This window comes from Loxodonta africana, chromosome 8, assembly GCF_030014295.1.
Source record: "Loxodonta africana isolate mLoxAfr1 chromosome 8, mLoxAfr1.hap2, whole genome shotgun sequence".
Taxonomy (NCBI): domain Eukaryota; kingdom Metazoa; phylum Chordata; class Mammalia; order Proboscidea; family Elephantidae; genus Loxodonta; species Loxodonta africana.
Genome location: NC_087349.1, coordinates 596,395 through 621,855, shown reverse-complemented (window position 1 = coordinate 621,855; position 25,461 = coordinate 596,395). Strand labels below are relative to the sequence as shown.

At 44.5% G+C, this 25,461-nt stretch overlaps 1 non-coding gene across 1 annotated transcript; it reads left to right on the top strand.

Moving 5' to 3' along the window:
- Nucleotides 1–18,101: 18,101 nt before the first annotated feature.
- TRNAC-GCA (transfer RNA cysteine (anticodon GCA)) lies at nucleotides 18,102–18,173 on the top strand. Its single transcript has one exon. It is a non-coding gene; the product is annotated as a tRNA-Cys (tRNA).
- The last annotated feature ends 7,288 nt before the right edge of the window (nucleotides 18,174–25,461 follow it).

The following is a 25,461-nucleotide window of genomic DNA, read 5'->3' as shown; positions in this document are numbered from 1 at the left end:
AACAGGAGCCAGCTGCAGGGTACAGAATAAGCCAAACCCTGCCAGCTTTGCCAGAAAGTCCATCTATATTATAATCCTTCAATTGATTGACTGCTCTGATCATTAATGTTGTATGTCAACTTGGCTGGGCCATGATTCTCAGTGATTTGGCAGTTATGATGTAGTTTGGCAGTCGTATAATGATGTAATCACTTCCATTATGAGATCTGATATAATGCGAACACCTCCTTGATGGGATCTGCTGTGAATAGTCAATCGGTTGAAAGGGAGTTTCCTTGGGATGTGGCCTGCATCCAATATAGGTGGAATTTCTGGCAAACTCAGGGCTTTTGCTTGCTCTGGATCCTGCAGCTGGCTCCTGTTTGTCTGACCTCCAGTTCTCGGGACTTGAGCTAGCAGCTTACCTGTCATCTTGCCTGCTGATCTTGGGATTCATCATTCTCCGCAGCTTGAGAGCCAGGGGCCTGTTGTCTGACCTGCTGATCTTGGGTTTGCCAGCCCTGGCAGCTATGTGAGTCAAGATAAGCCTCCAGCCTGACCCAAGAACTTGGGACTTTCCAGACTCTATAACTGCGTGAGCCATTTCCCTGATATAAATCTCTACAAGCATATATTTATACACTTTATGGGTTTTGCTTCTCTACAGAACCCAGCCTAAGACAGCTGCTCATAACATCTCATCATGGAGGTGATCACATCACCACATAGCTGCTAAAAACTACATCACCACCGCCAAGCCATTTGAGAATCATGGCCCAGCCAAGTTGACACACAACCTTAACCATCACAGTCCAACCCTTGTTACCTTGGCACCTGTACATATCTCTAAATAAAAACAATTATAAAGTCATACTTTTGCCTAACATGATACAACTAAAACACTTACAACCAAAAATGCAGTAGCCCTGTTTATATCTTGTATTTTACGAGTGAAGAAAACAAAAATATTTGATGCACACTGTTATGGGTTGAATTGTGTCCCCCAAAAATGTGCATCAACTTAGCTAGGCGATGATTCCCAGTGTTGTATGATTGTCCACCATTTTGTCATCTGATGTGATTTTTCTACATGTTGTAAATCCTGATGTTAATGAGGCCTGATTAGAGGCAGTTATGTTAATAAGGCAGGACTCAACTACAAGATTGGGTTGTGCCTTAAGTCAATCTCTTTTGAGATATAAAAGAAGGGAGTAAAGAGACACGGGGACTTCATACCACCAAGAAACAAGACCCAGGAGAATAACACCTCCTTTGGACCGGGGTCCCTGTGCTGAGAAGCTCCTTGACCAGGAAGATTGATGACAAGGACTTACCCCCAGAGCCAACAGAGATAGAAAGCCTTCCTTTGGAGCTGGCACCCTGAATTCAGACTCCTAGCCTCCTAGACTGTGAGAGAATAAATTTCTCTGTGTTAAAGCCATCCACTTTGGTATTTCTATTATAGTGGCATTAGATGACTAAGACACACACATACAAAGAAAAAACACAACAATTACAGTTCTCATTTCTACAACTGGTCACATGGTCATAATTGGTATTTAGAACTACCTTCTTCCATCACCCATTCCACATTCCCTTTACCCTCAGCAAGCACTTCAGCTGGTTGTGGTTCTTTGCCTGGTGGGTGACCCAAACCTTGATTTCTGAAGGTCTGCGCCATTAGTAGTCATGTTGGAATTGGATTGCTGTAGTTTTCCATTCACTTTAATCACAGGGCATGGTAGTACAAAGAGATGTCCTAAGGAATCTCCTGTATTCCATTTTCTTCTTTACCTCCATTATGTAATATCAATCCAATTTCCTCTTGGTAATCAGGATAAATCACACCAGCCAATACAGTAACACCCTTCCTTGCCTGTTGATCCGGAGGCATGAGGAGCCCAAAGTGGCCAGGTGGCATTCTTAACTTCCAGTTTGATGGGATCAGTGATGTGTCTCCTGGTGGGAGAATTCCCCCCTTTGGAACTAAGATTTCTAGACCTGTAGAGAATAGGGTTGTGGGAACAGGAAGATAACTTTTTTTTTAGTTGGTCACTAGGGGTAACAGTGAGTGGTGCCACTCGAATTTCCACTCCTTGATTCCTGGGAATGAATCCTGGCTATGAGAAAAATACCACTATATATTGGATGCCAGTTTAGAGCATATACAGCCTCCTGGAGAATGCTGCCTCAACCCTGCAAGGTATTGCTACCTAGCTGGCACTGTAATTGTGTTTTTAGAAGGCCATTCCATTGTTCTATCAAGTCAGCTGCTGTGAAATGAGTCTCTTGATCCAAGGCAATGCTGTGTGGGATACAATGACGGTGGATAAAGCATTATGTAAGTCCATGGATGGTAGTTTTGGCAGAAGCATCGAGTGCAGGGAAGGCAAATCCATATCCAGGGTGTCTATTCCAGTAAGAACAAAATGCTGCCCTTTCCATGATGGAAGTGGTCCAATGTACTCGACCTGCTACCAGGCTGCTGGCTGATCACCTCAAGGAATGGTGCCATATCAGGAACTCAGTGTTGGTCTCTGCTGCTGACAGATTGGTCACTCAGCAGTGGCTGCAGCCAAGTCATCCTTGGTGACTGGAAGTCCATGTTGCTGACCCCATGCATAACTTCCATCCCTGCCACAAGGGCCACTTTGTTCATGAGCCCATTGAGCAATGACAAGAGTGGCTGGGGAAAGAGGATGACTGGTTTCCACAAAACGTGCCATCCCTTCCACTTGATTGTTAAAATCCTCCTTTGCTGAGGTCACCCTTTGGTGAGCATTCACATGAGACACAAATGTCTTCATGTCTTTGGCCCAGTCATAGAGATCTATCCACATCCCTCTTCCCCATACCTCCTTGTCTCCAATTTTCCAATCATGTTTTTTCCAAGCCCCTGACCATCCAACCAAATCATTGGCCACAGCCCATGAATCAATAGACAGTCACACATCAGGCCATTTCTCCTTCCAAGCAAAGTGAACAACCAGGTGCACTGCTCCAAGTTCTGTCCATTGGGAGGATTTCCCTTCACTACTGTCCTTCAGGGAGATCCTGGAAAGGAGCTGTACTTCTGCTGCTGTCCACTTATAGGTGGTGCCTGCATATCACACAGAACCGTCTGTAAACCAGGTACGAGTTTTCTCTTCCTCAGTGCAGTGTGATGATCACTTTTTTGTGGCTTTCTCACTATGGTCTTTTAACTCCCACCCAAGTGATTGGGTGGGAGGGGACAAGTATGGTAATTGTGGCCCACCAAGAGGATTGATCAGTTTTGCCATCCCTCTGGGCTTGAAATGAGCCATCCCAGAGATGGGAAAGAGAAGATCCCACACCACCAGGGAAGAACAGCCAAGAGTAGAGTGTATCCTTTGGACCTGGGATCCCTGCTCTGAAAATCTCCTGGAAACAGAAAACTGAGAGAGAGAGAGCTGTAAGACACTGGAGACAGAGAAACGGTGGCAGAGAAGTGGCAGCAGGAGAGACTAGCATGAGAGACCAGCAGGAGACAGTGTGGTGGACTTCCCTGCCCACAGAGCTAGAAAGCTGAGTGTCTTTGGGTAGGAGGCTTGATGGCAGAGTAGGGTATCTGCAGGAACTTATCAGCAGAGCTAAAAGAGCTTTGTAATACTTGCCTGAGTAGGGCAGAGGGCGAGGGCCAGGGAAAGGCCTGCCTGTGAGCATGGCTGAGAACAGCCTGTCCTGATGGAAGAACTGTATCCTGGGAATTCCTAAACCTGAGTTATAACCTTACTTCCCTAATAAACCCCATAATCATGAGTATAGTCTGTTAATTCTGTGTGGCCATTGCAATGAATTATCAAACCCAGCAGAGAAGTAGAGAGTGCTGTGGGAGGGACGGTTGGTGTGAGAATTGGCTAAGATGGTGGAGAGAGGAGGCATATCTGACCTCCACCTCATAGGAATCAGCCTTGTGCTGTTGGTCTTGAGTCTCTTTCCCTCTTGTGAAGTAAGAGAATGTCAGACTCCACCCCCATGCCATTTTTACACTCAGTCAAATGATTGTAAGGAACTCCCCAAGAGGCCATAGGTGCAGCCTGAGAGATGGAAGGTAATGTGACAGGAGTAGAGACCATGAGCATTTGGGCCACTTCCTCATGCAAATTACATTTGCCTTCAGGTCCTGCTCGGGCCCAATCTTGTATATACCACTTCCATTTAATGATAGAGTGCTGCTGTGCATGTTCAACTTTATGACTCTGTGAGTCAGACAAAACCCAGTTCATCATGGGCAGCTCAGGCTGCATGGTGACTTGATGGCCCATGGTTAAGCGTTCAGTTTCTACTAAGGCCCAGTAACAAGCCAAAAGCTGTTTCTCAAAAGGAGAGTAGTTATCTGCAGAGGATGGTAGGGCTTTGCTCCAAAATCCTAAGGGTCTACGCTGTGACTCACCAATAGGGGTCTGCCAAAGACTCCAAACAGCATCTCTATCTGCCACTGACACTTCAAGCACCACTGAATCAGCCGGATCATATGGCCCAAGTGGCAGAGTGGCTTGCACAGCAGTCTGAGTCTGTTGTAGAACCTTCTCTCAGTCTGAGCCCCACTCAGAACTAGCAGCTTTTCAAGTCACTTAATAAATAGGACAGAGTAGCTCACCCAAATGAGGGATATGATGCCTCCAAAACCCAAAGATGCCCACCACACATTATGCTTCCTGTTTAGTTGTGGGACACAGCAGATGAAATAACTTATCCTTCACTTCAGAAGGAATATCTTGACATGCCCTACACCACTGGACCCCCAGAAATTTCAGTGAGGTGGAAGGCCCCTAAATTTTTGTCAGATTTATTTTCCAGCCTAGGGTCACTATGAATCAGAATCGACTCAATAGAAACTGGTTAGCACACAAATGTTTTACCAATAAGTCCAGAGTCATTGACACTTCTTCTTTACTAGGTCCAGTCCGCCTAGTGTCATCAGTGCAATGGACCAGCGTGATGTCTTGTGGAAGGCAAAGGCAATTGCAGACTAAATTACGACACAGGGCTGGAGAGTTGATATAGCTTTGAGGTAGCTCAGTAAAGGTGTATTGCTGGCCTTACCAGCTGAAGGCAAATGCTTCTGGTGGTCGTTCAAAGCAGGTATGGAGAAAAAGACATTACCCAGGTTAATAGCTATATATCAGGTGATCAAATAACAGGAGATGTATTAATTTGCCCAAGCTATGAAACCACATCTGGAACAGCAGCTGCAATGGGAGTCACCACCTGGTTAAGTTTTCTATAACCCAGTGTCATTCTCCAAGATCTGCCTATTTTTTGCACAGCCCAAATAGGTGAGTTGAATGGGGATGTGGTGGGAATCACCACCCCTCACCCTTCAAGTCCTTGACGGTGGCGATAATCTCTGCAATCCCCCAGGAATGCAGTTTTGCTTTTGGTTTACTATTTTCCTGGGTAGGGGCAGTTCTAATGGCTTCCAGTTGGCTTTTCCCACCATAATAGCCCCTTTGCCACTTGTCAGGAATCTAATGTGGGGGTTCTGCCAGTTGCTGAGTATATCTATTCTAATTATACATTCTGGAACTGGGAAAATTACTACAGGATGAGTTCAGAGACCCACTGGACCCACCGTGAGCCAAACCCGGGTTAAGATTCCATTAATAATCTGACCTCCATACACCCCTACCCTGACTGGTGGGCCACAGTGATGTTTTGGGTCTCCTGGAATTAGTGTCAATTCAGAGCCAGAATCCAGTAATCCCTGAAAAGTGTGACTATTTCCTTTTCCCCAGTGAGCAGTCACTCATAAAAGGCTGTAGATCCCTTTGGGAAAGCCTGGGGAAAAGATCAACAGTATAAATTTTTGGCAGCTTAGTGCGGTCCTTCTTCAAGGGGATTCGCCCTCCCCTTCATTCAAGGGATTGTGGGTCTGTACACCGGCTCAAGTCTGGGATCTGAATAAGGGACCAGGACTCTCTATTCTGGTGATTCAAGTTAGACTTCCCTTCACTTGACCTAGAATTCTTCCGCTTGTAGAGATCAATTAAATATTTAGTAGATTTCCAATCTATTTCACCCCTAGGGACACCATGACTAAGTAGCCATAAGTCCATACAAGTCAGACAGTTCTGATGACTGCTTCGACTGTGCTGTCCATGGCAGTAACCATGCCCACATTATCTTTATTTAGTGTTGCATTTGGCCCTTACCACCACAGGATCCAATCAGCCCCATCATAGTTAAGTGTCTTAATTTAGGGAGGGCAGTTCCCACTGTCAAATATGACTTACATAAAATAGCAATCACAGCAGTCTTCAAGGATGCTGGGGCTCCCTTCATGAATTTGACCCTCTGGTGTATCCTCTGGGCACTCCATGTGTGGGTCTGTGGGTCTAACCTGATAAATCCAGTTTAACATGCCAATTTTGCTAAGCCTTTGGATCCTTCTACAGTATACCAAGGCAGGTCTGGCACGTCAACTTGATTTAGTGTGGGCCACCGCATAATTCATGCTTCCATGACCCAACCAGATAAACTATTAGATCCTTTCCTAACCTCTCAAGCTGAAACATTGAATGAATGATCTGTGCTTAGTGGGGCCATATCAATAAACTCAGACTAATAATTTTTCTTTTAATACAACTTTATGTTTCCACACCCTTAATAGCCATTCCCACACATATTCCCTAGGTTTCTGTTTGTACATGTTAGAAAATTCAAGCAGTTCTTTTGGAGTATAGAGAACCTCCTGCTGGGTCAAGCTTTGTAATTCACCTTTTGGTGTTCACTAGGATTTAAGTCTAGTTATAGGTCTAGAAGCAAAAATGGGTCGTGGGGATGTGTTCTGAGAACATTCAGCAATGTCTTGTAAGGCATCTACCTCAGGAGATGCCCCACGCAGTGAAGATGCCTCCCCAGGCTTCAGCTCAGACAAAAGGCCTTCAGACACAACTGGGTTAATCTCATCACATGGGGGTGAAGGGGCTAATGGTTTTACTCTCGAGGGTAGCTTAGCACACAAAGATGGAGTATTCTCTTCAGATTGGAGTGAGAGGGCTGGTTCTGTTTGCAGGAGTGACTTGACAGAATTTAGGGGCTCAGAGCCCACAGCTTCCTGATTATCTGCCCATATGTCCCCATCTCAAGTTTCAGGATCCCATTTCCTACCAATCAATGCCTTCGCTTTAACTTCAGACACCATTCAATGTTGGGAATTCAACTGACGTCGTAATTCAGACACTGTTACGATAAGACTCTGGGTGTGGCTTTTGGCAATATCAGCTCTGCTACTACAAGAAATAAGGCTTTCTTTCAAGGCACAAGTGGAAACTTTGAAGTCGTTTATAAGGTGCTTGACCTATGACTCCGAAGCCCTGAGCTCATCTCTTTATTTCACCACTTTCTCTAGTGAAAGTAGGACCAACAAATCACCTTTATTATACTTCTCATTCTGACAAAATTGTAAAAAGGTATCAAACACGCCTTGCCTCTCACCAATACCTGATCTACTGGTGGTGATATTGTGGTTATTTCTATTGCCTCCTCATGCCATGGATTAGCAGTGCCCTCTTTATTACTGGAAGCAGAGTCGTTAACACCTTTCAAACTAACCAGACTCAAGAACTGTTATAGATTGAATTGTGTCCCCCAAAAAATGTGTGTCAACTTGGCTAGTTCATGATTCCCAGTATTGTGTAATTGTCCACCATTTTATCATCTGATATGATTTTCCTATGTGTTGTAAATCCTGTCTCTATGATGTTAATGAGGTAGGATTAGTGGCAGTTATGTTAATGAGGCAGGATTCAATCTACAAGATTAGGTTGTGTCTTGAGCCAACATCTTTTGAGATATAAAAGAAAAGTTAGAAGAGAGACAGAGGTACCTCATACCACCAAGAAATAAGAGCCAGGAGAATAGCATATTCTTTGACCCGGGTCGCTGCACTGAGAAGCTTCTCAACCAGAGAGATTGATGACAGCAACCTCCCCCCAGAGCCAACAGAGAAAGGAAGACTTCCCCTGGAACTGTCACTCTGAATTCAGGCTTCTAGCCTTCTAGACTCTGAAAGAATGAATTTCTCTTCATTAAAGCCATCCACTTGTGGTATTTCTGTTATAGCAGCACTAGATAACTAAGACAAGAACCAATTTAGAAAACACATCCTTGCACTTTTGTTTCTCTAGAACCACTCTTGGAACCAAAATGCCTTAGCTGGGTTCCCTAGAGAAGAAAAACCAGTGAAGCATATATATATACATATAGAGAGAGAGAGATAGAGAGAGATTTATACCAAAGAAATGGCTCACAAGATTGTAAAGGCTGGAAAGCTCCAAATCTGTGTGTCAGGCTTGAAGTTTTCCTGACTCACATAGCTGCAGGAGCCGGCAAACACAAGATCAGCAGGTCAGACAGCAGGCCTCTGGCTCACAGGCTGTGGAGGCTGAAAAAGCCCAGGATCGACAGTAACCAGCTAGCTCAAGCCCCTAGAAATGGAGGTCAGATGAATAGGAGCCAGCTGCAGGTTCTAGAGTGGCAAAAGCCCACGAGCTTTGCCAGAAAGCCCACCTATATTGGGTGCATGCCATACCCCAAGAAAACGCCCCCTTAACTGACTGGCTGCACATAACAGATCTCATCATGCAGGTAATTACATTATATCAGATCTCATCACGGAGGTGATTGCATTACAACAGATCTCACCAAGGAGGCGATCAGATCACCACAGAGCTGCAAAACTATATCACAACTGCCAGACCACTTGAGAATCATGGCCCAGCCAAGTTGCCACACAACCTCAACCACCACAATGATAAACAGAGAAAATACTGAAGCTGTCAAGGATTTCATTTTACTTGGATCCATAATCAACATCCATGGAAGCAGCAGTCAAGAAACCAAACACCGTATTGCATTGGGCAAGTTTGCTGCAGAAGACCTCTCTAAAATGTTAAAAAGCAAAGATGTTACTTTGAAGACTAAGGTACACCTGACCCAAGCCGTGGTATTTTCCATCGCCTCATATGCATCCAAAAGCTGGACAATGAATAAGGAGGACCAAAGAAGAATTGACACTTTTGAATTGTGGTGTTGGTGAAGAATATTGAATATACCATGGACTGCCAGAAGAACGAACACATCTGTCTTAGAGCAAGTACAACCAGAATGCTACTTAGAAGCAAGGATGGCTGTCTCACTTACTTTGGACACGTTATCAGGAGGGACCAATCCCCGGAGAAGGACATCATGCTTGGTCATGTAGAGGGTCAGCAAAAAAGAGGAAAACCCTCAATGAGAGGGACTGACACAATGGCTGTAGCAATGGGCTCAAACACAGCAACAATTGCGAGGATGGCGCAGGGCCAGGCAGTGTTTTGTTCTATTGTACATAGGGCCGCTATGAGTCAGAAAATACTCAACTGCCCCTAACAACAACAACAACGACACGTGTATGTACATATATACATTACTATGTGTATGTTTTTAATTAAAAATCCATTGGTGAATACTTTCATACACTGCTGGTAGAAGTAAACAACAGTGTGTCCTCTTAGAGAGAAATTTGGAAATTTAAAGGTTTAAAATATGCATATGCAGAAATTCAGTGCCTGGAGGACTAAGAGTGCCGCGGAAACCCTGACCTAAACATCCTCTCTTCTTTCCCCTCAGGAAGATCCACATTATGAGCCTGGAAGAGAAAGGAAGCTGCCATTCCAATACCAAGCACAACGAGGAAAAAAGGGTGTAGGTAGGAAGCCCCTGAATTTAAACCTGGACCTCTGTATCCCTGATCAAATGCAATACTCAAAAAACAATTGCTCTTGTTGTGTGCTGATGAGGTAATTCCAACTCACAGTGACCCTATGTGACAGAGTAGGGTGGCCTCATAAGGTTTCCTAGGTCGTAATCTTTAACAGGAGCAAATCACCAGGTCTTTTCTCCCATGGAGCAACTGGTAGGTTTGAACCGGCAACCTTTGCGTTAGCAGCATAGCACTTAACCATCGTACCACCAGGGCTCCTTCAAAAACAGTTTGTGTTTTCTAATAAGTAGGTTTCAATTCTGAGCTTTTAAGGCAGTGAGTCAAGTAATTACTTCTGGCCTGCCACCACCTGGCAGGACTGCGCCACTGCGCGTGGCCACCCTTTTACCGTGCCCCACCTCCGTTCCCCGCCCTCCTCACCTTTCCCAGGAGCTTCCACCCCTACACACCCGGCCACTGTTATGCCTGGAACCAGTGTAGGATAGCCCCTCAGTTCTGGGCTGAAGGCACTGGCTTGGAAATCCTCGATGTTTGCCACCAGAATGTTGTTTAGACCCCTTAAGTGATGTAAGTCCCAAAATAATTGTCCGGCCATTTAGAATCATTGGATATTAGGATCATGGTTAGCAGGTGATTGTGACTCCTGAAAACTAAAAGCTCTCAGACCCCTCCTCAGTCCTGTCAGAATTTCTAGGTTAAATCTGTATTTTTAACAAGGTCCCTGAGTAATTCTGACACAGTCAGGCTGGGTAAAAGCTGATTCAGTGTGCCTCTCCATAGCAAACTTTACACGAAAGCAATTAATGAAAAGAACTTCTGAAACACAGAGTTCATTAATGACAGGACCACGACTCGTGCCACATGGGAGAAGCTGCCTGAGAAAAGGAAACAGTCTAGGAAGATGGTGACCAGGGTGACTGAAGAAAAGTTTCTAGTAAGTAGAAGGGTCAGGAAAGCCATTCTGTATTTGACAGTAAAACCAGGAGCCAGGCAATCGATTTGAACCAGGGAATCTCTCAATCTATAGTCAAATGCTCTACCCCTGAGCCTAACACAGACTCCTCCTCAGCCTACTTCACCTATGTTGCCACACCCAGGGATTCCATACCAAGAAAAAACCCACTGCTGTCAAGTCGATTCCGACTCACAGTGACCCTACAAGACAGGGTAGAATTGTCCCATAAGGTTTCCAAGGAGCAGCTGGTGGATTCAAACTGCTGACATTTTGGTTAGCAGCTGAGCTCTTAACCACTATGCCACCAGGGCTCCAGGGATTCCATACCAAAAACAAAAAAACCTCCCATCGAGTCGATTTATAGCAACTCTATAAGACAGAGTAGAACTGCCCCAGAGGGTTTCCAAGGAGTGGCTGGTGGATTCGAACCGCTGACCTTTTAGTTAGCAGCCAAACTCTTAAACACTGTGCCACCAGGGATTGCATAATACACTACAAATTCTATTAATTCTTACTCAGCCTACGAAGTAGGAGACTCACCACAAACTGACCCTCTTCTGGCCATGAATTCACCTTTCCACTCCCCAGAGATGCCTTACTTGCCTAATAGGCAGTTTTCCATCCTGCAGACCCAACCTGAACCCCAGCCTTCTCTCATCAGTAGCAGGTAGGGGCAGGGCAGAGGCAAGGTGTAGGAAGCATGGCTGTATTAGCGATTTCTGCAATAATGTTCCATGAAAAATCACCCCCAAATTCAGCTGCAACAACAATAAGCATTTGTTCTCATCCTCCTAAAAGTCAGCAGCTTAGATGCCCAACAGGCTGGGCTGGTGGCTGCTTCAAATCGTGAACCCATCTGGGCTGGGCTGTCTCTCTGGGTCAGGCTCAGGTCTGCTCCAGGTATAATCATTCTGGGGCCTAAGATGGGAGCATAGCAGCCAATTGGGGAAGCTTTTCTCATGGCAATGGCAGAAACGTAAAAGGCAAGCCCAGTTGTGCAGGTAGATTTCCTGCCTCTGCTTGAGCCACAGGTGCTAACATCCCACAGGTCGCAGAGGCCCCAGGCCAAGACCTGCGTCAAGGATGAGGGGTATATTCCATCTTTAATGGGAGAATCTGAATAGTTTCATGGCAAAGGACACAGATACAGGAATGGGTGAAAAACTGGGGCCAACAAGTCAATCTGACATGACCTTTCTCTCAGTCATGAGCATTCACGTCTCTCTCACATGCAACATATACTCACCTCTGTCCTAGGCCCCCAAAGCCTGACTCAATCAGAAAAAGTCCAGGATCTTGTGACCCACATTAAATCCAGCTGAGGCCCCTCTGGATCCAGAGACCTATGAACTAACAAGATGAATTATCTGCTCCTCGTTGTTGTGTTGTTAGGTGCCATCAAGGCGGTTCCAACTTATAGCTACCCCATGTACCACAGAACAAAACACTGCCCGGTCCTGCACCATGCTCACAATCGTATGCTTGAGCCCGTTGTTGCAGCCACTGTCAATCCATCCCCTTAAAAGTCTTCTTCTCTTTCGCTGACCCTCTACTTTACCAAGCATGATGTCCTTCTCCAGGGACTGATCCCTCCTGACAACATGTCCAAAGTATGTGAGACACAGTCTCGCCATCCTTGCTTCTGTGGAGCATTCTGGTTGTACTTTCTCCATGATAGATTTGTTCACTCTTTCAACAGTCCATGGTATATTTCAATATTCTTTGCCCACACAACAATTCCAATGTGTCAATTCTTCTTCAGTCTTCCTTATTCATTGTCCAGCTTTCTCATGCCTATGATGCAAATTGAAAACATCACGGCTTGGGTCAGGTGCACCTTAGTCTTCAAGGTGACATCTTTGCCTTTCAAACCTTTAAAGAGGTCTTTTGCAGTAGATTTGCCCAATGCAATGATTCTTTTGATTTCCTGACTGCTGCTTCCATGGGTGTTGATTGTGGATACAAGTAAAATGAAATCCTTGACGATTTCCATATTTTTACTGTTTATCATGATTTTTTTTTTTTTATGATGTTGCTCATTGGTTCAGTTGTGAGGATTTTTGTTTTCTTTATGTTGAGGTGTAATCCATACTGAAAGGCTATGGTCTTTGAATTTCATCAGTAAGTTCTTCAAGTCCTCTTCACTTTCAGCAAGCAAGGTTGTGTCATCTGCATAACGCAAGTTGTTAATGAGTCTTCCTCCAATCCTGATGCCCGTTTTTCTTCATAAAGTCCAGCTTCTCAGATTATTTGCTCAGTATACAGGTTGAATAAGCATGGTGAAAAGATACAACCCTGAAGCACACCTTTCCTGACTTTAAACCACCGCACTACCTCCTTGTTCTGTCCAAATAAGTGCCTCTTGATCTATGTACAGGTTCCTCATGAGCACAGTTAAGTGTGTTTTAGGCTTTTGTTAGAGCAAGACTCCTTTCCAGATATTGATTTTTTTATCTGCCATCTTATCCACGATAATGCTGCATAACAAACTACGCCAGAACTCAGTGGCGCACATGATCAGCATTTATTCTCATGCTCATGATTCTGCAGGTTGAGTCCAGCCAGGGCTGGGCTGGGTGGCTCAGCCTCAAGCTACAGGTCTTACCAGCCTTGGCTTCTCACTGGGGGCTGGACTCAGGGTCAGTTCATGTGTGTCCATCCCAGACCCCCGGATGAAGGGGCGGCTGCTTATAGGATAAGCTCCCCTCATGGTGGTGGCGGAAGTGCCAAAGGGCAAGCCCATCTTGAGAGTAGGTTTCAGGCCTCTGCTTAAACCTTACCTGCTAATATCCCATTGGCCAAGGCAGTTCACGCTGTGAGCAGCTATCAATTGACTCAGCTGCAAATTTACCCTTCTATGCCTGCTCTGCCACAATGGAGTGGGTTCTGTAAGTGTTTCTCCTTTACAGGATCATGATGTTAGCCTTTGTCAGTAGAGGATTGTCTTAGTTATATAGTGTTGCTGTAACAGAAATACCACAAGTGGATGGCTTTAACGAACGGAAATTTATTCTCTTACAGTCTAGGTAGCTAGAAGTCTGCCTTCAGGGTGCCAGCTCCAGGGGAAGACTTTCTGTCTCTGTCAGCTCTGGGGAAAGGTCCTTGTCATCAATCTTCCCCAGTTGAAGAGCTTCTCAGCACAGGGACCCCAGGCCGAAAGGACATGCACCCCTGGCTCTGCTTTCTTGGTGGTATGAGGTCCCCATGTCTCTCTGCTCGCTTCTATTTTATATCTCAAAGGAGATTGACTCAAAATACAATCTAATCTTGTAGATTGAGTCCTGCCTCATTAACATAACTGCCTCTAACCCTGCCTCATTAACATAATAGAGGTAGGATTTACAACATACAGGAAAATCACATCAGATGACAAAATGGTGGACAATCACACCATACTGGAAGTCATGGCCTAACCAAGTTGACACACATTTTAGGGGGACACAATTCAATTAATGACAAGGGTGATGAAGGGACATTGCGGGGGGCGAGGAGTTTCCTCCTCTCAGTTCCTCTTCACGGTTTTGCTTTTCTTCCTGTTGCATGGTTGGTTGGGGGTGGGGGGAGGTGTACACCTCAGGCACAGGCACAGGCCCAGAGAGTGAAGCCTCTGGGTGACCTTGCAGCCCTACCAGGCTGGTGACCACCTTTGCATTGCCCCCTGGCGTGGACACTGTGTGCTACAGACCTCACACCACAGCAGCACCCACCTTCCCCTACATCCCCCTACCAGCCTCAGCTGACCTCACGCCAGACCACTCACCCCATGTAGACACTGCAGGCTCCAGGCCTCACACCTGCAAGTGGCTCACCCCTAGGGTATTCTTTGGAATTTTCTTTAATCCTTATAGTTACTACCCTTTCACAGCTTAATCATTCTCAATATTAAACTTCCCTAGTTTAAATTAGTGTGTGGCTTCTGACTCCTGATTGGTCCAGACTGATACCTATGGCCCAGCCCAGAGTAAAGGAGTTGGGGGACACACTCACCTCTAGGGGAGAAACTAAAGTCGCAGCAAAAGGTACAGTTATGGGAGGGTGAAGAATCGGGGCCAAAAAGTCCATCTACCATACCTCAACATGCCAGATGGAGAAGTCACCTCAGAAAAGGGAAGTCTAGTAAGATGGTGATTAGGGTGACTGAAGACATTTCTATTAAGTAGGATGCTAGATCTGTATTTGGCAGCAAAACAGAAACAGAGAGCTAAGGGGGCACCTGAATTCGAACCAGGGACTGCTGGATCTGCAGTCAAATGCTCTACCCCTGAGCTACACCCGTTGTCCGGTGGGGGTTCCTCCTTAGCCTGTTTCACCTGTGTCGCCACACCCAGGACTTCCATACTGCACTGTAAACTCTATTCATTTCTTTTCAGCTTATGGAGGCCAGCCAACTCACTGTAAGCTGACCCATCTGTGGCCGTGAGTTTACTCTTCCATTCCTCAGAGACCCCTCACTTGTCTAATAGGCACTTTCCCACCCTGTAGCCCCAAGCTGAACTCCAGCCGCCCCTCCCATCACCAGCGCCTGAAGGCAGGGAGGCACCAGGTTTGAGAATAAGGTTTTACAGCTGGGACCCCCCCTGCACCTTCCTCTTCACCCTCCTCCCTCAGCACCATCTCCTCGGACCCACCCTGGCTGCCGGCTTGTCTCACATCACACTCTTCGCTCCTCTTCCCTCTTTCCCTGCTCTGGTCCGTTGCTTTAAGTGGTCTGCTAGGGGCTTGGCTGAATCCAGGAAAACAGCGCCGGAAAGGCTGCCTACATTTTGCATGCAGCACAGCAGAGGGAGACAGGACTGGGCATGAAGCTGGGCTGTTGGGGGCATGTGTGCAGAGCCGGGTTTTGCTCAGGTCTGACCCCGTGCTCCCACTCTCTCCGGAAATCCACACCAGCAACTCAGCCCAACCCTGTGGGTGCAGCTTTTCTTCCGAAAATCCATTAGCTAACTGGATTTTTAACTTTTTCTTCCTGGAGGCCAACTTTAAATTCTTGGAGAAAACTCACTGTAGTCTCATTTGTCCTAAAACCCATAGGAGGAAAAGGATTCCAGCCCTGAGCCTGAATGTGGACCCAGATATCTGGCTTGGGGTCTCAGTAGCAGTGCAGCTCTTTTTATGTGACGAGGGGGCCCAGCTGATGCTCAAAGCCTCAATCAACTAAAAAGGTAAGTGGTACTCCCTGTTGGTGCCCTCACCAAGCCCAAGGGTGGGGTCTCAGGTAAGAGGAAGGAGGTCTTAGAGAGAAAAGAGGCCGTGATCCAACCGGAAGGCCTGCCAGCTCCTTGGACTTGCAGAAGCAAAGAGTAGCTGGAGTCTCCGGTGTGGTGTTGAGAGTGAAGTGCTAACTGAGCAATGTTGAGGTCTGAGGAGGGGTAGCTCAGGAGTGGAGTACTTGACGGCAGATGACAAGGTCCTTGATTCAAATTCAGGCCCACCCTGTTTACCATCCACTTTCGCTCACAAAATATGGTGAGAAAGTAAAAACGAGTTCAGAGGGAGAAAACAAAACTCTGCTCAGATAACATCAGGCAGGAATAAAGCTACCCACAAAGTTAACAGTCAGTATTCCTCCAGAAATACTGCAGCTGTGAAACGGCCTAACAACCCCTTCTTCCAGAGACTGTCTCCTTACTCGTCGAGAATCTGTGTTCTCAGAAATCCTCGCGCTCAGGAATCTTGCTCATTGAGGTTGTTATCACTAAGGACGGAACCTCCCGTTCTTGCTTGGAGGAGCCAGAGAAACTGCTTCGATTTGCAACCTGTCTGCAAAACTTCAGAAAATGCTGGGCACAGCATTCTCTATCTAAGTTCGTAGTTTCCAAGGAAACTAGGTGAGGTCCACCTTGCAGTCCAGACCTGATGTCAATTCCTTTAGTGATCAGCTCTGCCTGGCTTTGAGCTTCATTTAATTTCACCTAAGCTCCACCCTTCCCCCAAATCCTATTGCTTTGTTTGATGAAACACTGGAGGGTTCCTTGGTGTGTGGGCTCCCTCATTGCAATCTGTTAATAAACATGAATTTGTCACAGGCTTCTTTAAGGGGATGGGTCTTAGGCTGACTAGGCTAGGGCAGTGATTCTACATTACCATCTCATCTTCTGCTGGCTTCACAAGATCGAATCTTTCTGCATACGGAGAGAAAGCAGAGCCCCAAGCCATCTTCTGGTCTCCTACTGCCATACTGCCAGCAAGGGCTCTGGGGACTTTGCCCCATTCACATTCAGCCTTCTGCTGGGATTTAACTTTTTGTTATTTTTTTCTTATTCTCTAAAAAAAAAAAAAACTTCCCTCTAGCCTGTGTCTCCTTTTCCCCCTTCCTTTCATAGGTACTCTTCAAGAAGGTGAGATAGAGGTCAGCAAACTATGGCCTATGGGCTAAATCCAGTCAACTTACTGTGTTTACAAATACACCGTTATTAGAACACAAGCTTACTCATTCATTAACTTACCGTCTGTGGCACAACAATGACAGAGATTTGTTGATCTGAAACTTTTGGGATGGGGTCCAGCCATGTTTGTCTTAACAAGTCCTCTGATGATTCCGATTCACCCTAAAATTGAGAGCCACCAGTCTAGAGTAGACCTCAGAGAACAAGCAGTGTGACTGTGGTCCGGCTTTAAATCCCAGTGCTCCCCACCAGCTATGGCTGTTACTGGCACTGGTGCGAGAATTGTAAACCCTTCTTGGGTGTCTCAGTACCTGAGTTTTCCTGCAAGTGAGGCAAAAGGAAGTAGATGTTTCACAAAATGGGCCTACTGACCTATAAGGACCTTGTTCCTTACCCCAGATTGTATCTGCATTTTAAGAAGTTCCCAGGATTATTCCTAAGTATGTGAAATATGAAGCCTGGACCAATGGACTGGCCACTGACTAATGGTGTTCCATATTAGCATTTCCATGTGGTACTTGAGCTGTGTGGCACACCCATGCTGTGCTAAGTCCAGTGTAGTACCCCAGATGGTCCTGAGCTGTGAAATTCTATTCCAATGGCTCCAGGTATCTAGCCTTTACATTTTTTTGAATTGATGAAAAATAGCAACAGAAGGAAGACAAGTCATTGGTTTGGTAACTTATCCCTGAACCCAAAGTCAGCAGGCATGGACTCAGGTCCTGGTCCTATCAATAAGGAGCTGTGGGTGCTCGAGCTGACCGTTAATCTTGAATTCTCTTTCAAATGCTTACTGTGAAGGGCAGAGTAGTGACTCTGAAGCCCCTTCCAGCTACAAGTGTCAGTGTCAGTGCTTTTCCAGAAAGAGCACAAGGCAACTACAGGGAAGGGAACCTGTGGCTTATTTTGCATCAGGAAGATAAAATTGTAGTGAGGCCAGCTTGGCAGCTTCCAGGAGGCCTGAGGTGAAGGAACATCTGGCAAAAATTTATAGGAAGGCTGGGTGTGGCTGCACAGGTAAAAGGTATTACTTAGGCTACTGCCTGTGTCAGGGGGTATAGCTCAGGGGTAGAGCATTTGACTGCAGATCAAGAGGTCCCTGGTTCAAATCCAGGTGCCCCCTGCTTTCCTTGAACTTTTGGCCACTGGAGCTGGTACTGAACACTCAGCTCCTGTTGTCAACACTGAATCTCAGGATACTGGACCTTCTCACATTTGAGCAAGTGTGTTTAAGAACCCAGTCACTGAGCACCACAGCCCCAGAAGTTCCTTCAACTCTTTTTATTTCACTTAGCAAGGGTCTCGTTCTATAAAATCTGGTTTAGTTTTATCTTTTCTACTTGTTTTCATGCCAAGTCAGTATGCTGTTATATATTTAACAACTGGCTCTTCAAGGGGAAAAAGCCCTGCTTTGTAGCATTTTCCAATTTCCAAGATGTAAATAATCCCACCATGGCCAATTTCAAGCTAAAAACATGAGATCACTGGATATGAAGTTGGGCCAAGGCAGCTGCAGCACACCACTTCCCCTAATCGGTCTCCCGTATAGAGGCAGGGGCTCACTGAACCCTGCTGTATCCTCACAATGCTTACTGACATCAGAGCAGTGACTCTCACCCACCCTCCCACCAATGGAATCACTCATTCACTCCAGACACGGGAAAGACAGAGCTGAGAAGAGCCACCTATGGTATGCAAAACAGTTAAATAAAGTAATAATGATCAAGTGGGTGATAAGGATAGCTGAACCAAAAAAAAAAAAAAGGTGCTATTTTAAATGGAAAGACTTCTGTTACCAGTTACACTAATCTAAAACTCCTCTTACCTCCAAACACCTAGAAATGCAAGACAAAATATAACAAATACCATTTATAGGTCTAGTTGAGCTCTCATAGCATGAAGGCTATCTCTGGTGGAGGAAGAGGGCGAGAATGAATTAAAAACTGGAGAGGTAAATTTGTACTGACGTTGGGAATGCCCTTGATGGTGATGGTGAGATAACCTACATGCTTGAGTTTTAATACTCATGTAGGTACAGGAGATTGGGTCTTGGAACTGAGATCTCCCTCCTCCCATATAAAGGTAAAACTCTTAGTGAAAGAGTGAGCTAGAAAAATTGCATCCACCAGCACAAGAAGACAAGTGGCCTTTCTCTTTCCAGGAATCTCCCCTGAGAATTCATAACCACAGACCTACCCTTACATTTTCCAAAAAAAAGTCATTCCCATCAAGTTGATGCCAACTCATAGCGACCCAAGAGGACAAAGCAGAGCTGCCCCACAAGGTTTCCAAGGCTGTAATCTTTATGGAAGCAGACTGTCATATTTTTCTCCCTCAGGGCAGCTGGTGGGTTAGAACTGCCAACCTTTAGGGTATCAGCTGAGTGCTTAACCACTGCACAACCAGGGCTCCTTTTACACTTGCTAGGTTTTTGAATTTACAATACCTGTATGGTTCGGAAACTCCCCAAGCTGAAAAATTAACATAAAAACTGTGCCTAGGCTAACAATGATACTGCAGTATCCAGAAGACGCAAGCATAAACTCTGAAGGGCACACTCTCAAACCAGGCTGCACAGAATTCCCACTGAAAAAATTCTACCTAAGATGGGCTCACAATTCAAAACAACGAATGTGTGAGGAATCGGTCTACCATGAGTGAAAATCGGCAGATGAGATAAAAAATGTCAGATAACACAAAGGCCCAGTGTCAGTTAATTGGGGAAAAGATAGTTTTTTTAACAAATGGTGCTGGCATAACTGGATATCCATTTGCAAAAAAATGAAACAGGACCCATACCTCACACCATGCACAAAAACTAACTCCAAGTGGATCAAAGACCTAAACATAAAGACTAAAACGATAAAGATCATGGAAGAAAAAATAGGGACAACCTTAGGAGCCCTAATACAAGGCATAAACAGAATACAAAACATTACTAAAAATGACGAAGAGAAACCAGATAACTGGGAGCTCCTAAAAATCAAACACCTATGCTCATTTAAAGACTTCACCAAAAGAGTAAAAAGACCACCTACAGACTGGGAAAGAATTTTCAGCTATGACATCTCCGACCAGCGCCTGATCTCTAAAATCTATATGATTCTGTCAAAACTCAACCACAAAAAGACAAACAACCCCATCAAGAAGTGGGCAAAGGATATGAACACGCACTTCACTAAAGAAGATATTCAGGCAGCTAACAGATACATGAGAAAATGCTCTCGATCATTAGCCACTAGAGAAATGCAAATTAAAACTACGATGAGATTCCATCTCACTCCAACAAGGCTGGCATTAATCCAAAAAACACAAAATAATAAATGTTGGAGAGGCTGCGGAGAGATTGGAACTCTTATACACTGCTGGTGGGAATGTAAAATGGTACAACCACTTTGGAAATCTATCTGGCGTTATCTTAAACAGTTAGAAATTGAACTACCATACAACCCAGAAATCCCACTCCTCGGAATATACCCTAGAAAAATAAGAGCCTTCACACGAACAGATATATGCACACCCATGTTTACTCCAGCTCTGTTTACAACAGCAAAAAGCTGGAAGCAACCAGGGTGTCCATCACCGGCTGAATGGTTAAATAAATTGTGGTATATTTACACAATGGAATCCTACGCATCGATAAAGAACAGTGATGAATCTGTGAAACATTTCATAACACGGAGGAACCTGGAAGGCATTATGCTGAGTGAAATTAGTCAGAGGCAAAAGGACAAATATTGTATAAGACCACCATTATAATATCTTGAGAAATAGTATAAACTGAGAAGAACACATACTTTTGTAGTTATGGGGGGGGGAGGGAGGGAGGGTGGGAGAGGGTTATTTACTGATTAGTTAGTAGATAAGAACTATTTTAGGTGAAGGGAAGGGCAATACTCAATACACGGAAGGTCAGCTCAACTGGACTGGACCAAAAGCAAAGAAGTTTCCTGGATAAACGGAATGCTTCAAAGGTCAGCGGAGCAAGGGCGGGGGTTTGGGGACTATGGCTTAAGGAAACTTCTAAGTCAATTGGCAAAATAATACTATTATGAAAACATTCTGCATCCCACTTTGAAATGTGGCATCTGGGGTCTTAAATGCTAACAAGCGGCCATCTAGATGCATCAGTTGGTCTCAACCCACCTGGAGCAAAGGAGAATGAAGAACAAGCACACCAAGGTCACACGACAACTACGAGCCCAAGAGACAGAAAGGGCCACATGAACCAGAGTCTTACATCGTCCTGAGACCAGAAGAACTAGATGGTGCCCGGCCACAACCGATGACTGCCCTGACAGGGAGCACAATAGAGAACCCCTGAGGGAGCAGGAGATCAGTGGGATGCAGACCCCAAATTCTCACAAAAAGACCAAACTTAATGGTCTGAGACTAGAGGAATCCCGGCGGTCATGGTCCCCAAACCTTCTGTTGGCCCAGGACAGGAACCATTCCCGGAGACAACTCATCAGACATGGAAGGGACTGGACAACGGGTTGGAGAGAGATGCTGATGAAGAGTTAGCTACTCTTATCAGGTGGACACTTGAGACCATGTTGGCATCTCCTGTCTGGAGGGGGGATGGGAGGGTAGAGAGGTTTGGAAGCTGGCAAAATTGTCATGAAAGGAGAGACTGGAAGGGCTGACTCATTAGGGGGAGAGTAAGCGGGAGTATGGAGTAAGGTGTATATAAGCTTATATGTGACAGACTGACTTAATTTGTAAACGTTCACTTAAAGCTCAATAAAAATTATTAAAAAAAAGTCAGATAACAGAATTATCAGATACTATATAGTTAAAATTATTAAACATAAGGAATTGAAATGAGAACATGTGATTTTTAAAAAGATAAAGCAGATTCACAAATAGCTTCTAGAATAAGAATACGATAATTGAAACATAAAATTTATTTGATAGATTAAACAGCAGATGACATAAAGCTGAAGATTTAAAAGTGAAATAGAATATAAATCTTAAAAAATTACTTAGAATGAAGCACAAAGTCCAAAAAAAAAAGTTTAAATATAAAGGAATGGTTAAAAGAGATGGAAAATGGAATAAAAGGGCCCAATTCATGTCAAATATAAATCCCACAAGGAGAAAGTATAATGGGGAAGAGGCAATATTAAAAGACATAATGGCTGAGAATTTTCCAGACTTGTACAAATGTACGCATTATACCTCAGATTTAGGAATCATGAGAACCAACAAAAATAAATAAAAATAATCCACAATGAGGCACATTATAGACAGAGATGATCTTAAAAGCCTGTGAAGACAAAACACAAATCGGGTACAAGAATCAGACCGACAGTAGACTTTAAGCAGCAACAATGAAAGTTGAAAGACAATGTAATAAAATATTAAAAGTGTGAAAGAAAATAACTATAACCTAGAATTGTCCATTCAGCTGAACTATCATCCAGGGAAGAGTTGACGCCTTTGAATTGTGGTGTTGGCGAAGAATACTGAATATACCATGGACTGCCAGAAGAATGAACAAATCTATCTCGGAAGAAGTACAACCAGAATGTCCTTTAGAAGCCAGGATGGCAAGACTGTGTCTCACATACTTGGGACATGTTGTCAGGAGGGATCAGTCCCTGGAGAAGGACATCAAGCTTGGTAGAGGATCAGTGAAAAGGAGGAAGACCCTTAACAAAATGAACTGACACAGTGGCTGCAACAATGGGCTCAAGCACAGCGACAACTGCCAGGATAGTGCAGGACCGGGCCGCGTTTCACTCTGCTTCGCACAGGGCTGCTGTGAGTTGGAACCTACTCCACGGCACCTCACAACATCATCATCCAGGACTGAGAACAAAGTAAGACATTTTCATATGAACAAAAGCATTCACTTTTAACACATCCTTGCTTAAAGAACTTTTAAAAGTTGTACTTCAGGAAGAACACTGAACGCAGAAGAGAAAGAGGGAAGAAAAGAATCACGACCACAGACACTGGTGAGCGCCTCGGTGAACTTACAGAAGCATCACTGTTACCAGCTGCCGCAGAGTCAGCTCTAACTCACGGCGATCTCATGTGCAATAAACAAAAACCGCTCAGTCCTGTGCCATCTTCATCATCACTGGCATGTCTAGGGCCATTGTTGGGGCTGTCGCGTCAATCCATCTCATTGAGGGTTCCCTTCGTTTTCACTGACCTTCTACCAAACATAACGTCCTTTTCTAACAATTGGTCTTTCCAGATGACATGTCCAAAGTAAGTGAGCTCAGTTGCACCATTCTTGTTCCTAAGGCGCATTCTGGTTGTATTTCTTCTAAGACTGATTTGTTCGTTTTTCTGGCCGTTTCCATGGTATGTTCAATATTCTTCACCACCACCATAATTCAAATGCATCAATTCTTCCTCTGTCTTCCTTTATCATTGTCCAGCTTTCACATGCACATGGGGTGGCTGAAAAATACCATGGCTTGAGTCTGGCACACCTGAGTCATCAAAGCGATATCTTTGCTTTTTAAAACTTTAAAGAGGTCTTTTGCCGCAGATTTGCCCAATTCAACGAAGGGATCATTTGATTTCCTGACTGCTGCTTCCATGGGCATTTATTGTTGAGCCAAGCAGAATGAAATCATCAACAACTTTAATCTTTTTCTCCATTTATCATAATGTTGTTTATTGGTCCAGTTGTGAGGACTTTATTTTCTTCATGTTCAGGCATAATCCATACTGAAGGCTGTGGTCTTGGACCTTCATCAGTAAGTGCTTCAAGTCATCTTCACTTTCAGCAAGCAAGGTTGTATTATCTAAATGTCACAGGTTGTTAATCAGGCTTCCTCCAATCCTGATGCCAAGTTCTTCTGCATAGTCTGGCTTCTCAGATTATTTGTTCAGCGTACAGACTGAAGAAGTAAGGTGAAAGGATACAACCCTGACGCTCACCTTTTCGGATTTTAAAGCATGAAGGAAGTATCCACTTGTTCTGTTCGAAAGAACGCTTCTTGATCTATGTACAGGTACCACATGAGCACAATTAAGTGTTCTGGAATCCCCATTCTTCACAATGTTATCCATTATTTATTATGATACACACAGTAGAATGCTTACAAAGAGAAAAAGAAAAAAAAGCAAAACACTGGAAGCTATCTTTTTTAAAAGGCACTTAAAAAGACTCACACATTTGAAAATTAAAAAGTACTTTTAAATATCCTCATGATGGAAAAAGAAATCACAGTGAAAACTAGAAAATATTTTCACTTGGAGGAGCAGACAGCACAATTTACATTTACAGCAAGCTAGTTAACTCATTTGGGGAAACTGTAGCTGGCTACTTCACCCAAAGGTAACTAACAGAATAGCCAAATGGGCAAAAGCCGATTATGATGAAAGTGAAATAAATGAAAATCAATTTGCTGAACAAGCTAGTCATTGAATTATTGAGAACTTTAAAAAAAAAAATGTTCCATCTCCACTCCTACCTTTGTCCCTGTTCAAAACCACCAAATAAACACTAAAACTAAGAACAGTTCTTCACAACCACGTCACAATGCAGATGCAGGATGGTACAGGAACAGGGGAGGTTTGGGGGTGGGGAGAAGGCTGGAGGTCTCTCCATAATTTGGAGAAGTCCCCATTCAGCAAATTGTTTGACAAGTTGGTTGTCATGGATTGAACTGTGTCCCCAAAAAATATCTGCCACCTTGGCTAGATGATTCCTAGTACTGTGTAATTGTCCATCTGATGTGATTTTCCCAGGTGTTGTAAATCCTATCTCTAGGATGTTAATAAAATGGGATTAGTGGCAGTTAATCCACAATTTATGCCAATCTCTTTTGAGATATAAAAGAAGCAAGAGGAGAGACATGGTAACCTCATACTCCCAAGAAAGCAGCGCCAGGAGCAAAGCGTGTCCTTTGGACCCAGGGCTCCTGCATGGGGAAGCTCCTAGACTACAGGGAGATACATGACAAGGACCTTTCTCCAGAACCAAGAGAGAGCCTTACCTTAGAGCTGGTGCTCTGAATTTGGATTTCTAAGCCTCCTAAACTGTGAGAGAATAAATTTCTTTTTGTTAAAGCCATCAACTTGTGGTATTTCTGTTACAGCAGCACTAGATAACTAAGACACTGGTCATTTCATCGAGCTTGATGTTGATGAGTTGCTTTAGGCGCAGATGGCCCAGAGTCTACAAAGTGGCCCAAGCCTAGTCAGCAAGGGGGAGGTTGAGTCAGAGGAACCAAGCATGTTGAAATAAGTGTGTCTTTCTGCTATGTAAATACTGCTTTTTTTTTCTTTTTAAGTTAAAGAACAGCAAAGTTTAGCGATCTTGGAACTGAGAGTGGTGTGTGGGCAGCAGCAGAGAGAAGGGACTTTACCGGGATGGAGACTTGAAGCAAGAAGATAGGACACCAGACCCGAAGCAAGCACAGGCAAGGACTTACCAAAAGTTA